Source organism: Nothoprocta perdicaria, unplaced genomic scaffold, assembly GCF_003342845.1.
Source record: "Nothoprocta perdicaria isolate Ctin4 unplaced genomic scaffold, notPer1 scaffold_117, whole genome shotgun sequence".
Classification (NCBI taxonomy): Eukaryota; Metazoa; Chordata; class Aves; order Tinamiformes; family Tinamidae; genus Nothoprocta; species Nothoprocta perdicaria.
Window position 1 is genome coordinate 2009727 of NW_020454283.1, and position 17906 is coordinate 2027632.

Below are 17906 nucleotides of genomic sequence, written 5' to 3' on the forward strand. Positions count from 1 at the left end.
TGCTTCAGTGTAAACTGTTTATGGTGATTTCAAGTGCTACTTAAATACAGCTTGTTGCTCATATACTTAAGAATGGTCTAATCCAYGCGAAAGGAATGAGAATTACATTATATAGGTGTAATTAGTTAGAATGAGTTGCTGCTTTTTATTCTGAACTGCAATTGTCCGGAAATGTTTCTTCAACAGAAAATGAAAACAARATCTCCGTCTGTCAGTCTCTAGATCTGTCAGTCCCTAGACAGTGAATAGTTTTAGTAAAAAAAAAAAGGGACAATCCTAAAAGAATACTTYGTCCTTAGCTGTTATTTCTTTTTTTTATGTACATCCTGTTAGTATTTAAGGAATGAGGAGAAAAGAAACTTGTGTTATTCTGAGTCACCTAAGAATAAGTAAGCATGTGAAAGGGCTGGCTATCTTAGCACAAGGTGAGCCAAGGCTTCTCCCAGTACGAGAGAAGTAAGCAGGCAGACCTTCATTGCCCTTGATTTTACTTACTAAAGGTACTTACTAGCAGATAAGCTGCAGAGCGAACTGCATGAGTTGGCTGTGCATTACCAAACAGTAAATGAAGGGAAAACAGGAGTAGGTGGCCTTTATTTTGCTCATGTGTCAGGGTAGGCCACCTTGACACGTTATGAATTAACAGAAAGCCTATTAATGACCTCTATGTAAAGTGCTGACAAATGTCCAAATACTATGCCAGTCATGTGCGGGTTTTGCATTTAAAGTGTATTTTATCCTCAGAAGAAAGATTTGTAAAGTTCATCTGCTATGAGTGTGAGGCTCAGCAGCAAGTCTTTAGCAAGTTAAAGGCTTGAATGAAATATATTTGCAATTATTGTAATTACTTCAGTACATATTTCTCTCTTCATCAATTTGGATCMAGATTAGCAACAATATACTTATTTTAGGCAAAAAAATTAAAGCATATTCCTTAAATCTTCGCATGGTCAAGCCTCTGGCCATGCTCAGTACAGAGTTATATATCTGCACAGAGCTATATTTTAGTCATTGCAATTAAAYTTTGCTTTTCCAAAGTTGAATTGATATTCAACTTAGTAACAAAGACATATCTGTGTAGAGCAACAGTGGCATCTATTGGCAAAATCAGTATTTGCTGATCTTCGTGAGACATCCCCAAACATCTGCTATACATGCGAGATCCTCAGCTTGTTGCACAAATTAGACAGCAGCATTGCTAATGAAAACATTTTGAGGTAGAAGAGCCCTGATAATTAAAGCATTCATTAGCTTCCAAGTCCCGGGAAGATCAAAGACAACTTAAAAACAAAGTGAAACAATAATAATAATAATAATAATAATAATAATAATAATAATAATAATCAATTTAAAAAAGGTAAAAATGAGCATTGAATCTCAGCCAGCTACTGGCACTGTGGTGTAAAAAACACCTTATGTCTGAAAAAAAAATGTTTAAATAAGGTATTCCTTACAACAGGGTGAAATCTGGCAGATACATCAGTTCTTGTATCCACAAATTCCATCCATATTCACTTCATTGCCAATACGACTCCAAGTAGTATTTGTTACCCATGTGCTAATATTATTAAAACAAATATGCAAATATGAACCAGACATGCATCTTAATAGTTGAAGAAAGTCCACATAAGATCTGGAATAGAGTAGACAATTCTAAAATGGTATTCATTTCATACAGCTCTATCGGTTTCCTTAAAAATCTTCTCATCAATCATTCATAAATATGAAATATTCATAGTAAATGCAACATTTATGACTATTATCTACAGTGCTTCTAAAAGCAAAGCTCACATATGGAGAGAAATGACGGACTTAATGCACAGGGAATTGCTGGCATGCGCAAGCACGGCCTATGAAATTTGCATTAAGAAAGTCACTCCGGATCTATAAGCAGACTGGGCAGGCCTCCCCAAGCACAGGCCTAATCTGTTCAATTATTGAGCCATTTACAAGTAAAACACACAACTACGATGCCCAAAGGAACTAAATCCTGCCAGCAAACGGACTGAGATGCATTTTCATGGAGGGCTTCTGAAATATAAAAAACGCACAGCTCTACAAGACATGTCAGTTGTGATTAATAACAGCCAGTAGCAAAGTACCTGCTTTGAGCTGTTGAACTGAGGAGCTGCCTTCACTTGAGCAATGCTAAATATGCACCACACGCTTATAACTAGCTTTTTGATACTGAAGTTTCCAAGCCTATTAACTCATATTGTGACAGAAAGAGGTAGGACTTCTCCAGCTCTCAATTTGTTTTTGGTGAAAGTGGAATCAAACACCGGCTGAACAACCGGCAGCAAAAGATATGCCTCCTGCATATCTAGCTTTTGCCTATAGGAAGAGGGAAGCATCTATGCACTTTTTTTCCCCCAAAGTCCATTCTACATTTGGCATCACTGCAGTGCAGTAGAAAATGCAGATAAAAATGAAGGAATTTTATCCTTCCTCCAGCCTACAGCTGTATTTCATAGATGCTACTTCTTGGTGTAGGTCAAACAATGATGTTTTACCCAATGGCCTTGGTTAACATACTGGTGGGATAAAGACTCCTGCAGTAAAAAGAAATAGGTCTGTATCTAATGCAAACACATTTCACAATCCCCTCCCATCTTTAGCTGTTACAAGTACATTTATTCATTCAAGGTGAAAATACTRAAGCAGAGGTTATCTTTACTGTGCCTTACCATTACCTAAAGATCATAGAAAGTTATTCATCAGGTATTAGCCGTAAATATCATCATGCCATTCTTTAAATACAACAATTTCTTTGAACAACTTAATAGATAGATAAGCCCCAGCTTTTCTTCAGACCTTTTAATCTCAGACCTTTGTGGTCACTTGTGACTGGAAAGCAAGAGTTCACCAATTTCTTCAATTATTCATGCAGTAAATAGATGTTTTGATATGACTGTCTTTATGAAAACATTCCAGACAGTCTTGATTGTGTGAAATCAGCCTCAGACTTGAACTTTTGTGACATTAGAGAGACAAGGTGGAAGTTCAAATTGATGCACATCTCTCAAAGCAAGCATATTTCTTGCCTTGAAGGAGACTGATGTCACCCTAGATGAGCTGCATAAAAAGAAGCWAGATTCTTTGGACTGAGGCTCTCAGTCAGGGCTGGGATTCAGACAAGGAACAGTGATGCTCTTTGGCAAGTTCTGCAATGGCTTGGGACCGTGCATGCCAGCTATGAGGTGAGGGTGATCACAGAAACAAAATGGTGCCAGGGAGAAGAGAAATGGGATATTGACAAGAAGTTATTCCYGCGGTCACGAGGCTGCTTTGGAAAATTAGAAATATGCCCTAGAAGCCTMGCCTAGATGCTTGAGAAAAGCTATCTAATTGTCAATGCGTGGTTAAAAACAGTTTCACTGATCTCAACTCAAGCACAATTCCCGACAAGTTCTGCCCTTCACGTTTCCAGGACCCCCTCCACCCCYGAGAACATCACTCTGACTCTTTTTTTAGCCTTGTTTTCTTACAATTTCAACCCTATTCAAGCTGAAAAGGCTATTTGTAYGGAAATTACTTCATAAAGGAGTAACATTGGCATATTGGAGAGCTGCTCTAGAACAGAATTAAATTTTTCTATATGTAACTGTGAGTAACTCTCCAGACAGCATATAATGGAAATAATTCCRTAGTTGCTATGAGGAAGGCAACTCTGAAGGTCCTGAGTTTTATTCAACAATGACCCATAATGGGATTGTTTCATAAATAATACACAAGCTCTTTGGGGGCTATAATGTCTGTTAAGAAATGAAAACTCTCTAGGCACAGTTGTTTTATAGGGAGCTGCCCTTTATCAGCACATACCTCTCTTCCTTCCCTTGCAACACTGCTCAAGGATGTCAGGCTCGTCAAGCAGGATCTAAAATACTCAATACAGAGAGAGCCCCTGGCCCAGACAGCATCCAGGTTCTGGACTAGTTAAACACACCAGCAAGGATTTTAAATATATATTGAACAAGCCACTCCAGTTCTTTAAATAAAAAGTCAGGATTGGCTGCATAAATATGTACTTATCTGCTCCAGTGCTGTAAATATATAATTTAGGCTGCTGCCTCATGACATATTTTGTGTCTAATTTAAGGAGCTGCATATTTGGACTAGAGGGCCTGGATGACTGTCAGGTAAATATAATAAGCTGTAAATTTTCACAGTAGATTTACACTAAATTTAGTTTGCACTATATTTAAACAGAACATTGACCAGATGGTAGCCTTTGTCCTTGACAGTGTTTGGACTCTGAGACAGTTAAGGGTCCCTAGAGGAAAGCTCCTGGAGTCTCCCTGAAGCCATGAATAACCACATTCTGTCATGGCAACTGTGACATCCTCTATTTGAGGGCTCGAGTCTCATCGGCTGGCGTGGAGCCCTGTCCTCCTTAGTTCACCTCAAGATGGGGAACACTCATGCCATCTTAGGGAGGATGACCTTCAAGGCTGCGTCTTGCCTGGACTTCCTGCGCACCTCGGCCTATATGTAGGAAACTCTGGGGTTTTAAAAATGAAAATAAAATAATTCCAAATGCTGGAAGCAATACAGAGACTGTGGCTCTGCACATCAGCAGCTGCCCATACTGCCCAAGGAGTCCGGATTCTAAATTAAACTCTTCATTTTGTGATAGCTACACATGCTACAAAAATCCACTGTACAGGCGAGCCGACATTTTTCTTCCATACCCTCCGATGCTCAAGCTCTAAAAGGGCCTTTAATTACCTTCTCCCTCTTGCTGGACCTCCCTCAGGATTCCTGACATCTCAYGTACAAGTAATTTTACTTTTAAGTATGATTTTAGCACAGTCTGGTAAGACAGTAAACACTAAAGCAGTCACAGACATCTTTCACCATATATTTCACTACAGAGCAGACACACACTTTTCATCTCTGCTGTTGCTTACCGATAACYGAGCGCAAATCCCTTAATCCAGCCTTGGGAGAGCCTCAGGCCTAAATCCTGCAATCCACCACTGAAGGCGGCGTCACGAAAATCCCGCTGGGTTAGAGGCGAGTCAGGCTGAGGCTACGTGCTGGAAATAAGGGCACGGAAGCCATGCAGGGCCCAGACAGCAGGTGGAATGCGTGGCTCCAGTTTAGCACTCCCCCAAGCCGGCGCGATGGCGTTTTGGGCACTCCAAATCTATGTGAATCTATGTGTTTCATGCCGTCTGCCTTCACCTTCCATGCTCCGTGCTGCAGTGTTGGCTCCTTGGGCATGGTGGAAGTGGCCAAGGTGAACCTGCCACACGCAGGCAAGGCCTTGCCAGGAGAAGAGCTGGAGAAACCACGTGGGCCTTTTGGTTCTTATCGCTGTGGTTCAGCCACTCGGAGAGACTAAACCTTCTCTCCACAGAACCCGAGTGCCCACCAGGGTTGTCCCACTGTGCTGCCAGCACCGTTGTCCTGGTCCTGTGTTTCAGAGACCAGCATYAGTCCTGGTGTTGCCCACTACTTTTCCCCTCCATTCATGAGTTTTCTCTCTAGCTGGGCATTTCACAGAAAGAGTCTCCTTATTTTCTATTTATACAAATAGAAAATTTCTATAAATTTATAAATATAATTAGCTTTATATATAATATCTATAATATAATATCTATAATATATAATATCTATAATATATAATATCTATAATATAATATCTATAAATATACATATTTGCAAAGCCACCTCAGCTTGTAGCACAAAAATCTCATAATCAGCAAACAGACAAAAATATGTTCCAATTAATACCAAATCAGACATTTGCTGCTTTTTTTTTTTTTTTTCACCCTTTTTCAAGAGCTGCTAATGAGGAAAATGAAAATAGCATCTTCCAGTGAACTGGTGACACAGCCAAGGTGTGAAAAGTTTAGATATTATAGCAAACATTGCGCTTCCAAGTCCCCAAGTATCAACCTTGTGAATGGAAAAAAATGTCAAAAATGCCTCTGARGTTTGAGACAGTTTTAAAATAATCTGAGCAGTGACACCAAAAACCTGAAATAACAGGCCAGCATTTTATCAAGCTGGAATAAATCTCATATTTTTACAGTGAATGTAGCTTTGGTTTATGTCACTAGTTTGACAGTCTTAGAGACTGCACTCTAATTTCACTCAGATTTGTTAGAACAAMAAAAAAAAAAAAGTATTTACATGGAGAAATAACAGCTTTTAAATAATTTATTTTATAGAGATTACTGCTGTGGAATGAAAATTATAGAATTTGCCTGTTTTGTAAACAAAACATTTTTCTTTCCTCAAAGCATATTGGGACAATTTTTTAAGGCTTATTTTAAGAAGACCTACTACWGCCAATTATTTTTGCCTTTAATATACCAGAGCAGTGTTTTCACATATGTATTGGATTCTGATGTCAGGATTACCACAAATTGCTTATGGGAAATAAATACTGACACACAGATTTACTGCAGTACCACCCATTGAATGAGCAAGTTGAAACACCTAAGCATAAATTTGCTCTGAAACTAAGCTGGCGTCTACCATTGTAGGTCCATAAACCCAGCTGGAAATAGTATCATTATATATCACAGCAGGAACCTAGACCATATTATCAGCTGGAAAGTAGGAACTGTACAGCGTGATGTGCGTTACATACAGTGTGATCCAAAGTCAATTGAAAACAGTTAAAAGACTCCCAACTGTCTCTAAAAGACTTATGGTCAAGCTGTTAATGCTTAGTTCTTAGAACTGCAATTCCATAGGCTGGATTAGAAATAAGTCTATTTCTAAGATTGTGATGATTTATAAGAATCTCCCTTTCCTGGGTTCACTTGCACTTCAGAGTTTCAGGGAATTCTTTTTTGTTGTTTTCTTTTTCCTCTTGCTTTTTAGAAGAAATCACATACTTAGCATCTGAGTAAGCAGTGCCAACCTTGAAAACAAGAAATCTCTGTACCAGATTACGGTGTCAGATAGCTGAGCTGCACCACTAAATGTTTTTTTTTTCATTTTCAGAGGAAGAGTCACTTTGTGCAAGCTGGATACCATGCTCTCTTTTTCTTCTGTGCAAGCTGGATACTGTGATCTCTTTTTCTTCTGATATTGGGACTTATATTAATTATTATATTATATTACTTATATTAATATTGGCATCAGTGTGGACATAGGTGGGTCTATAAACAAGTCACTGATTTTGCAGCATATGCCATGTCCTGTGCATCTGTGATTAGAAAACTTCTCTGTACCTAAACTGGCCAGTGCTGCAATCTTGTCCCAAATAGCAGGAGCACTCATTTTCCCAGCTTTTATATAGCAACAAGACATTGCCATTTCCAGTATCAGCACTTATTCCTCCAATGATCTTATGTGAAATTCTGCTCCCACTGAAGTCAAAGGTAAAAATCTGGTTTATCCCAATATATCCACTAGGCATGCAAAGGGAGCCCCAATATGCCCTTAGTTACAGGGATAACGTTCACTGTGTTAACCCAGGGGGTTACACTGATACAAGTACAGGCACAGGGGATCCTGTCTGGGTTTGAGTGCTGCYGAAACAAGTTCAATATGATAGAAARTATTGAAGAGACAATTTGTCWCTATTTCCCCTCTCACAGATCTCTCTAGGGAAAGCGGTAACYGTAGTCGTCCATGGGCACCAAAGCTTTTGCCACCACAAATTTGATTTCAGACACATTTTCCTTAGAGCTTTACAGCAAAGTATAAAACATGTTTGAAGGAGTTATTTAATCACTTGGCCTTCCCATAGCATGACATGCCACTCAGGAAACAAATTCCAAGGACACATGCCTTTAAAAAGCAACCTTTAAAAGAGATGGCTGTTGATGTTACACATCCAACCTTAAACATTCAGTCTTTTGGCCTAAACCTATGCCAGACCTTGGGCATCTACCTATGGAAGCCATATTCTGTCATCAGCTAAATGTATTCACATTGCTATAGGGGTGGAACATAAAAATCCTGCAAAGATTTAATTGCTTAAAAGGTAGCAGACTCCAATATTTCTGCCTTTGGCCATCTGAATATGCTTGAACTGAAATCTCACACATGCTGTAATTAAGGTTATGCATTCACAGCACTACTTACAAATACAGTAATCACAACTCGCTTGCATTACAATTAATAAAAGTAGTAAAACCTAGTTAGAGATTTACTTGCGCTATTGTAAGTATAAAAGTTTTAAGAGAAAGCCTAGAAAAAAAAAAACAAGGTAATAATCATGCCTATTTTTCAGATAATTKAATAAAAACATATTTCACAATGAAGCAACCTTCACACCCACCAGCATGATAAAAATTGTGTCATAAAGCTAAGCCATTTAATCCTTTCTGGTTTTAATTTTGCCAGTTGAATTACATCATAAATAARTTGGACAGGAATATCTTTGGGGCAGGGACAATTCACCTCCGTGTTGTAACATGCCCTTGGATCCTGAACATAATGCAGCCAATAGGTAACTGTTAAGATTTTCAAAATAAGTGTCTTTAACTGGCAACTTGCTTTCTTAGCCCATAAATTGTTTCTTCCTCCAGTTTTGCTTTATAAAAAAAATATAACTGTAACCTCCTAAAGTGAATGAGTGTCAGAAGGGAGGAGAGTTTCAGTTTGAAGATCCCTTTAGAAGGAATTTCCAGCAAATACATTTCATCAAATCATCACCAGAAAAAAAAAAATAGCCTAGGAAATTTTGCTGACAGTTTTTCCTTTGCAATTTACAGAAGCATAATACTTGGCTGCATGTAGTCAGCCAAATGTTCTATGATTTGGGAATGTCCCAAGCTTTTTTATTTAGAGAGTTCTTGATACTCTTTTCCAGCACATCAGCATTACTGCAGTAAACAGTAGGTCTTTCATAACCTTGCTGTGCGATCCCTTCTGAAAGTCACACTGCAATCAAATGTACTGGGCTTTCGTAATAGTAATTTGCCACACTGTCAGAAATAGGTTTATCATGCTGCTGTCATTGGTATCATGTGAACATCACTCAATATGCTGTGCCCTTCAGATGAAAGCCAGTGCTCTGAGCCAGTGACACAGAGGGGGAGAGAGAGGAAAGAAAGGAGAGCAAGAGAACATTAACCCTTCAAGCCAAGCACAGCCTCAGTCGGAAGGAGGAAGCTGCACAACTGCTGTACATGCTGTGGGCAGGTACACAAGATGTGGAAAAATGGAAGTCTGCCTTCAGAAGGGAAGTGGGACTCTTTCTTGATGCCTCTATCTGAATTATGGTTATGTTTCGGCATTAAAATAATGCAGAAGCTGAGTGCTCATTTTGGGAGCCAGTTTTCTAGTGTGATTTGTAGCGTTGGTAGGGAGAAAACCGGGCTGGCAGTTGCAAGAATTCTTCACTAACTGCTGTCTAAGTCTCACTAGTTGCTCAAGTTTTTAAAATACATTTGCATCCCTTTCTGGATTTAATTTCTTGCAGATATTTTCCTGTGTATTTCCCTAATTGCAGCTATGAAAAGTTTTAGAGACCTAGGATTCACAAACATAGTTTTATTTAAAGCAGCACGAGATAAGTGACATCTACATGGTGTTCTCATCTGCACTTTTCTCAAAGCACCTTCTCTAAAAGCCATGCATCCACTCACCTCCATGGTCCTATCTCCCTTTGTAAAGATTGTGTCAACCAAATAGGGATTAGAGAATTATAATGTAGCTTAAAATGATCAATGCAACTTGATTGTGCAAATTCTTACAGCAAGAGGCTACAAGTCTGTGCCACCGACAGATGTGGGTACTTTTAAAGATTACAAAAAGCCTATTTCTATTTACTAGATATAAAAAGAATATGATTAGAGTTTATTAGAAAATATTAGTATAGGTCAATTCAATGAACTCTAGCAACAAGTATTACCTATAGGCCTAAAATTAGAAGATTACTTGGGCAATAGATTAGATGCATGTGTCTGAAGTGGATGTATCTTGGTGGTTAAATCTTTAACTTTTGTAACAGTTCAGGCTATTTCTAAACAATACGGGAAATAAAGGAAAGAAGAAACTCACTGAAAGAAGAGGATCTGGAAAAATTATAGTGGTAGTGACCATACTGCTTCAGGTTATATTTTTAAACTGTTTTTTCTATAGGTACTCATTTTACACAGAAGATCTGCACTCTGGTTAGAGAGCTAAGATAAAACGCAAGATTCAGGAGTTTCAAAAATGCAAAAATTATTTGGATATCCCAGTTTTTAGTGCTTTCCAGGTGGTATGTGCTCAGTACTACCTGAAGGTCAAGTCCCTGAAGGGGTCTCAAGTTGCCCACTCAAAATCCATAGCTACTTTAGAAAGTGTTTGATTTGTTTTTTAAGGATTCATTTCATAAGTTTTCTGAGACACCTGCAGATTGTATTTAGATACTTYTGTGGGTCTTTCTTTTAATGATTTAGCAAAGTAAAAACAATTAAACTAATGCATTTCACATTGGCAGAGCTGCCATTCAGTGCAGATGTCTCTTCCACTGACACTTTTTGTTGAACTTAGCTGGCTTGTAGCTCTATATTTGAAAAGTCTAATTTTCTAAATTATTCTGAAAAGAAAGTAAGAAAAAAAAATCCTAATTAATTAATACATCTATGATAACAGCTTCATATCACATGAAGGTGATCTTTATGACCTTATTATCTAGTCTCAAGACATTTCCAAATTTGACCCATGGAAATTTCAGGCTATGCTTTTGTCCACTCACAAGAAAATCACTTTGCCCTTATAAAGATTGCACAGTTGTTTTTCCCTCACAAGGAAGGAACTCTTATTAAACCACACATGAAGTCATTTCTCTTAGCAGAATTGTATTTCAAACACTGCGCCTCTACTAACAGGGAAATGTACCATAATTATAGTCATTCAGTGTGTTTTTTTGTGCCTGCAAAGCACAATAACTAACTTGCTTTTACTATAAAATGAGCATTTCCTGAAACTGCTGGAGGGCATAGAGGTAAAGGAACAAAATCCAGAAGGGCACCTGGTCATATTACATGGACAATCAGCTTGAAATGCAACGCAGGGTCTCGCACAGGAATTATTCATTAGGAGCAGCCCATGCAGGTGTATGGTTACTCCCTGTCTTCTTGCTCTGCCAAAGGAAGTCTATTCTTCTGATTATTATAGAAATGCCTTCAAGGAGGTTGTCCAGCTCCTTCTGATCCCGAGGTTAGATTGAGATGGTGTCGTTGTGTCTTTAGAAATGCATTAACCGGTTGCACTGCATGTAAACTTAACAGGGACAAAGGAACACTAGGCTATCAGAAAGTTTGCACTTCTGCTTCTTTGAACCTTCTTTTCTCTTTGATATTGTATCTAGAATATTTATCTAGTGTATATTATATTACCCTTGGGAAGGTAATTTTTTTATAAAAGCAATAATAAGGTAATAAGAGTATTTTGCTTCTCAGCACACCTTTTTYACAGTGAGCTCTAAGTGTTTTACAGAGCGTGATTAAAAATTAAGCTTTGGAACAGCTGTGTCAGGCAAGTAAGTGGTATCATATCTATTTTACAGATGGTTAAACAGARCATAGAAAGGTTAACTGCCGTGTCCATAGCTGCTTGCTAAGTCAGATGAGTCATTAAGTCACTATTGGGAGTGGAACCCAGGAGAAGACCCGAAAATATAATGGGTTTATTGATTTGGCAGTTGAGACRCAAATATCAGAGGAATAGTGCTTTCAGGTTCACTACAATTTAAAAAGCCATAAAATAGAGAATTATTTAAGTGAAACAAAAAAAAAAAGATTATTTTTTGTCAACCAAAAACTTAGGTTCTGCTTCAAATGAAATCTTATTGGATGCTTTAAGCTCTTTAACTTAAATTATGGTCAAAGTCAGAAAGAAAACTAGCAAAACATTTTTTTTTTCTGAGATAATTCAGAGTTGGAAATAATCTGTTTTACTGGTGGGAATTCTGGCAGGGAAAACAGGCTGCTTCCAAGGGCTGGCTTAAAGAGACAATTCTGGCCTAAAAAGCCAATAATGTTTAATTAAACCTGTAGTGTCATAAAATATATTTAATATAATTACTACTTAATTCTATGCCGTGTAAGGAAATTCCTTCTTTCTGAAAGAATAGCACAAGATGCTCTCTCAGAAGAGAGGACTTCAGAGGTCCTTTTTTGACTGCTAAAACACCACGCTCCCTGCTCTGTAGCTGTCTACATAGCACCTTGCATAAGATGGGCAGCAAGCCTGAGCTCCTGCTCCATCTTGAACTGGGAATTTAGGGCACATGTTCCAACTAATGCAAAGGCAGCTTCACAATGCTCACCAGAGAGGCAATGGAAAGAGATTTTTCTTCTCTTGGATCCCAGGTGGAGCTGGCTGTGGCTCCCAGGAAAGCATCCCTGTGTTCGGTTTGTGCTGTGGTCCTGAGGAAAGGGCACGAGCTACAGAGAGCAAGTGCCATGGAAAGTGAAATTTGACTGAGTGATTAAGTCTATCATCCAGCTGGCAGACACAGCAGCTGTTACTATTAAAGTCCTGATAGCATTTCATTTATTTTAAACCCCCCATATTACAGCTTTAATATCACATCCATTTTAAATCACTTCATCTGAAAGCRACAGTAGTGGGGAATCACCTACTAAAGACCAGCAGAAAAAAAAAAAGAAAGATAAGTCTTACATTTCTGAGACAAAGCTTCTTATATTTCTCTATTTAACTAAATTTCTAGTCCTGCAAGGGAAGAAAAATCAAAATCCTGGAGAGCTGATAAAGATTTGCTATTGATAGCAGGCTATCAATGCTATTGATAGTGGTATTGCTATTGATATTGGTAGCAGGCAGGTGGAGAGCAGTTTTAGAGCACTCAAATTGCTCTCATTAATAAAGTGATGACTACGTGCCTTTACTGACACTTTTCCCCTCCAATCTGTTSCATTAAATGGAAAAATAGCCAGGAGAGTTTAAGAAAATAGTCTCAGAAAACTGTGGTAACACAGGTAGGATATAGGTAGGGAGRGAAGTTCATCAAGAACTTCTGATAAAGGCTTTGGGAGATTAAATTTGTGTTGGGTGTGCCCTATTGTCCACAGGTGTTGGTCAGGATCCTCATCTTCCACAGGTATTTATTAAATCAAAGAGTCTCCAAAACAAAACCAAGCAATCAGTCAGAAGTCCCTGTCATTTGATGTAACATGTAGAGAAGCAGCAAATGAAATCAGAATGGCAAAGCTACTCCTTGAATAGAGTAGTCCTGACAAAATGATTCTCTCTGATCCCTGTTTTGAACAGACCATCGATTCCATGTATAGGAAAATTCCTTCCTTTGTGCACTAAGGTGTAAAACATTCCCGGAACCTGGTGCATCTGTTGAAATGACCGTGTCATCCCTTCAACTCAKCTGAGAAGCAATAATGCTAAAGATTGGTACGTAGTTGGGTTCCGCAGTGAGAGCCAGGCAACGAAATAGGAAGGAAACACCTACTGCTCTACCCTCCTCACCTTAAGGAGCCTCCCAGAAAACAAGTCTATCTCTCTACATAACATTATGATTATGATTGCAAAGATTCTGCAAATGGTCCCTCAAGCCTGGCTAATGTAATCTTGATTATCGCTCCCTCTGCTGCCCCTATGGACAATAAATATATATGTCTATACTACTAACTCTGGCAAGGCTTTATTTCTCCTGTGCCAAGGTAGTTATGGCATTTGGCTGGGGTAGTCTGTGCAASCTGGTTTCCCCAGCAGGCATCCGCACTGGAGCAGGTTACAATTCTGCCCGATTCTGGTGGGAGGAGATGACTCACTGTTTGTTCTATAAGCCTAGAAGGAGACACCTTGAAGCAAAAAATGGTCTTCAAGTGCCAGTTTGCTTCACAGAGCAGATGGCTGGACTGGGCTGAGGTTAAAGACGCTCATTATAAATCCATCATCAAACTGGGACATAGATGTACAGTGATTATCAGATGGGGATAATGAACTTGGAATGGCCACAAATGCACACGACTGCAGCACGCCTTAGTGAGCAGGACCAGRTTCTCCCCTCTCAGACTTGAAAGCAAGGTGCTAAATTCAAAAAGAATCTGAAAGAGCCACATGGGCTCAGAAAACATGCAGCCYGTAAATAATTCTGCCTCTAATCCTGTGTAAAATCAGCAATTACCCTCCAATAGAGAAGCAAAAACTCAAGTTACTGATGTTCACACAGAGCACCGCTGGGAATGGAAAGTTTATAGAAAATATCAGACCCACAAGAAGCTGGAGGGTTTCCATTTTCTGGGCTGTAACCCCTTTGGGTAATCATATACCAAAGAGAATGGAGCCCAGCCAATATATAAGGACCGGATCGCACATAATTCAATAGTGAAATCAAAATTGAGATCAGTGTACATCTAAAAATATTTTTCTCGAAGCTTAGTCCASGTTCAACAGAAAGCAACTACTTCCTCCGCTGCAATTATACACAGTCTCACAAATACCCCACTATTCAGTGCTGAGTAATTCAGATCCTATCCGGCAATTCTGAAGGAATAATCTTGCAGGAAGCATTTTCTTCTGAAAACAATAAAAACTCCTCAGTCTAACGACTTCTGTTCCCTGAAGGAATAATACTAAGTTTGTACTCATTTTCTTGTCATGGAGTGTAATGTTTGTGATTTTAGAGTTAAGATCCTTTCTGCTTTGATTTAAAATCCCACACTGCAGGGGATATTTTAATTTGGTTGTTAAAAAAAGCCACTCCAAATCGGATAAGCACTAAAGCAGCTCACTCTTCCAATTTGGTTTTAAAGAATCTTTTTTTGACGTTGTGGACGATATGCATTGTGGACTCACTTCAGTATTATACCAGTCTTGGAAATGTACCTTGTAATTGGACTTCAAGAAATTCCAGCCTCAACTTAATAAAGTATTTCTCAAATATACACTTTATATAGCACTTTCCTGTCCCTTTTCCCAGGCAAACTCTCCTCTGCAGTCAGTAAGTAAAATGACATTTAGAACTTGCCATATGAAGGAAACAGTGAATTCATGTATAGAGCAACAGTTTTTGGTTCCATCTTTTGAAGATACAGGCCATATTAAAATAAATATGAATATAATCATGAAGSAACTGAATGACATTGAACAAAGGGCCATGGGTAGTGAGTCTGTATTGACAGGGAGGCATTTTAGGGTTACTACTTAGGACACTTGTRCTCTAAATCTGTAACTAATACTATATTGCCAATATTCCACACTTCACTGCCAAGATTTCTGCTTTAACATCAACATAGTAATATCAAGATAACAGAAACTAGACAGAAAGTGGTTCTGTAATCCAAATAACTCTATTTTGAGGCTAACTCTACWGCGTAACTGGCCCAAGCTGCCTGCTTCACTCCGTCTTTGCTGCTCACTTTCCTCCAAACTTTTCACTTTCCACAATACAGCTAAAAAGCTGCTCTGAAGTGTTTACTCACATGTGTTTTGACAACTCAAAACAGCAAAAAAAAAAAGCACATGATGTGCTGCTCACCTCGTGTTGCACAGTTCCTCATGACCTTCTGGAGCTGCTGGTGGGGTGTGAGACCTGGTGCACCAGAACCCGAGAGACTTGTCGTAATTTGGGCATTCTGCTTTGAACAGGAGATGTCTCCTGTTGCTCCCCATGCCAGCTTAGAGTCCAGTGGGTTTTTCCTATCTCCACTTGGGTCAGTATAAGCAAAACTATGCTTTTCTCAGGCTGCTAACGAGTTCCAGCTGTTGGTGATTCATATTACTGTACCACACAGAGATGGTACCAGGCTGGGATTCTGTTGTTCTAGACGCTGTCAAGATACCAAGGTACAGAAATCAAGATAGTACGGGAAGAAGCAGGCAAGATCAAAGTAGGAATACAATTACAACGCTAAATAATTTTATAGAAAGACAGATCTGTGCAAATCCTGCAGCCAACGAGCTGCAGCGCTTCCAGCAACCTTGCTGGGTCACCTGGAATACTTAGCTCTATTCCATGTTGACAAGGAGTCTCTCATCACTCCAGTCAGAATGGTTGCAGAGTATTGAATTCAGTCTAAGAAGGGAGTTGCTGACGTGAACGCTTTCTCCACAGAGGCTTTTGCACTGTGGGCATGGGTATTAAATGTTCTAACACTAGAGAATGATTAAATAAACAAGTAAACAATGCTTTGCACTTATCCAGCCTACACATGAATTTTAAACAGAGCCCAGATCACATAATACTCAGTTTTCTTCCTCTTTAAATGCTTCTTTAAATGTTGGAAATAGCAGTGTAGCACTGATCCTGTTCTAAGGAAGGCAATGGATTAAATGCTGCATTTTGACCAAGTTGCTTGGCACTCCTGTTAACAGATGGGAAAGGAAAGAAATGCTTCTGTTGGCTTATGAATATTACAGGCTGCTTGGCACTCACAGTCCATGGCAGATCTTTCTCTCCAAAAAAAAATTAATTTCCTAAAGTATATTTCTCATTTCTTTCTGGAAACTGTACATGAACATTCAACATTTTAACATCTGATYCACCATAATGCACGACAGTGACTTACCTCCACGGCAAAGTGTCTCAGTTGCCACTAGAGGATCGGCAAAAATAGGTTATGCCACAAATCAAAACATGGTTCAATTACACCCTTGAGAAGAACGGTCAGATTCAGAAAATCTCCCCAAACCTGCGCCTTTAGTTTGGGGGACATGGGTATGTAAGTGAAAAATGCTATCAGCCCTGGAAACTAAATWCATTTACTCACGTAGGAGGGAGGCAGCACCTGCCGAATCAGGAAAAAGTCCTGCCCAGAGTTGCTCCCATGGTTGGAAAGGCAGCACAGAGGCACCTCCGCTAGGGATGAAGGGCTGTCCCAGGCTCAGCATCCCCATCAGGCTCCAGCTGCTCCACTGCTGCTGTCTACAATGGTAATAGTTACAGCAAGCTCTAGTATCGTTATACACAAACTCTTCTCCTTACTGCACAAGCGTATGCAACCCTACCACACATAGGGATGATTCCAGACTAAAGAGGAGACCATTTTTGGTTAGGACTAAGCATGGCAGGGCACATTTCAGCTGTCGGCGTACAGTGGCTTGCCTTGTACCATATGTCTGAGGAAGGCAAGAGGTATACTCCTATTTATGAGCTCATCCCTTCAAAACATCCCTTCAAGGTTCTTCCTGAAAGTCTCTTCATGCTGCTCCAAAAACTGACCCGTTCATGTTCACAACTGAGCGAGAATCACAGCCRGAGTGAAGGGATCTCAAAAAGATGTTGGCTGACTGAGGATGAAACACGAGGTCTGGGCGATTGCTTCAGGTGATCCTTGATATTATGTGGATTGGGCATTTTTGTAAACCAGTGTGCATGCTTCTAAAAACTCACAGGCTCTATCTCAATTATATTATGCAGATTTGCTTTCTTGCACATTTTTTGGATCCTCACACATACCAAGATCCAGCATTTCATCAAGGAAACATATCTGCAGGCAATTTAACAGCTGCTTGCTGGCTCTTTGAGCCTGCCACATTTTTTCTGGGTCATGCACAGTGTCTTTTCTTCCCCTTGAAGCAGGTAAAATGTCTGCTCCTTTCCTGGTGGCAGTGTAAGCTAAAACTGCAATATAATGCCATTTTAGGAGGGAAATTGTAAATGGGGACAAATTTGCAACTGCACATTTAGAAGAACCTACAGGTTTCTCAGGCCAACTATGTGTTGTACAGGAGGCTAAATTCCACTCTTACACTTGGCACTACTGTAAATTCACTATTGCTAATGGGGTTAAGTGCAGCCTGAGGAGAGAGTGCGTGTCCACAGAAGCATCCTCTCATGARAAGACTTTCTATGTTTTTGGAAAGCTAGCAGGTGGAGCTGGCTTAGCCCCACGCTACCATGGGGCTTTACCTTTATGGAGGGAAAGCTGCAAAAGCAGCACAGCTTTAATGCTGCTTTTCCATCAGCTCTACTCATGATGGAATTTGCTTTTAAAGCCTTGGAGGGCATCGTCACGGTGGTC